We start from the raw sequence: 1,375 nt of genomic DNA, 5'->3' as shown, positions 1-1,375 counted from the left end.
CCCCCCCTCCCTGTGCTGGGTCTGCAGCTTGGCTCTCCCCGCCCAGGGTGTCCCCCCTCCACCCCCGCAACAGCAGCGAGCGTGGCTGCAGGTGCCCCCGACAGGGGGCACGGACCCAGCGAGCCCCCCGGCTGCCGGAGTGGAGGGGTCGGGGGCGCTTGGGACACAGGAATCCTCCCCACACACTGAGCAGAGGGGGAGTCCTGGGGATCCGTGGTGGCTGGATGCACTTGGCACTTGTTGCAGCCCAGAGCTGGGGGATGGGGACGGGGTGGAGGGAGAAGCTGCTTCCTCTGAGTTCACAGTGGGGGGTGTGTGGGGGATTTGCCTGGTGTCAGTTCTCTCTCCTCCCCCGGCTTTCCCCATGGGGTGGGCGGGGTGCTTGGTGCTGCTCAGCTGTTGATTTTCAGTAGAGCTAATTTCAGACAGGGCGCAGCTGTTGCGAGGTTGGCACGTTATTCCGTGAAACCCAGCCGCAGAGTAGGGGCCGGGGATGCCTCTGGCAATGGGAGTCCAGCGGCTCCGGAGGGCAGTGGCTGCCGCTGCGCTTGCCCCTGCCAGCCACTGCCTGAGTGCTCAGTTCCCCCCCTGCGCTCAGAGCACTCTCTGATCCTGCCCTCTGCAGCTCGACCCCCATCCTTCCTGGCAGTCCCCGATGGCCAAGCTCCTGTGGGATTGTTACCTAGGGTGGACTGGCTGCCCCAGAGCCGCTTTTTCCTCAACACCTGCCCTTGTGTGTATTCTGGTAGCCCTGGTCCAGCCTTAGGGCCCCTTGTGTGGGGAGCTGTACAGAGACCCTGCCCAGGAGGCTCCTTGTCTGGGTATGGCTGGGGATTCCCCTTGGCTGGCTCTGTCCCCTTCGGGAGAGGGGGCCTGGCCCAGCTATGTTCTGCTATCTGCTTAGAGGGGATTGAGCCTTGAGCCCAAGCAGCTGGACCCTGGAGCTGGCTGAGCCCTGTGAAATACTCCTTCCTTCCTGTTAGAAAGCGAGGGCAAAGCTGCGCCCCCCCTCATCCCCAGCCATCCTGCCATGGGCTCACCTGCAGCCAGGGATGTGCCTTTGCCTTGGTGTGGGGGGAGCCCCTTGTGGCTTCAGCCCTCCCAGGAGCAGGATGCCTCTGGCAGTAGCACCGTTCCTGGCAGGAAAGACCCACCCCCATCTGCTCCAGTGGAGACACTGGACCAGCAAGTGGGGGGACTGGGTTTCCCAGGGCTCATCTGCTCTGTGACTCCCCCGTGGGATTCTGGGCTCTGCCCATGGCTGGTGTGGGTTGGGGGCTGGGGCTGGCTACCTCCTAACTAAGGGATGTCTGGTGTCTTTCCCTCCTGTTTCCTTGGGCTCTCCTACTCCTCACGCCTCAGGCCCAGAGGAGGG

Source organism: Terrapene carolina, unplaced genomic scaffold, assembly GCF_002925995.2.
Source record: "Terrapene carolina triunguis isolate 2854851 unplaced genomic scaffold, T_m_triunguis-2.0 Scaffold397, whole genome shotgun sequence".
Lineage (NCBI taxonomy): Eukaryota > Metazoa > Chordata > Testudines > Emydidae > Terrapene > Terrapene triunguis.
This window is presented reverse-complemented; position numbering follows the sequence as displayed.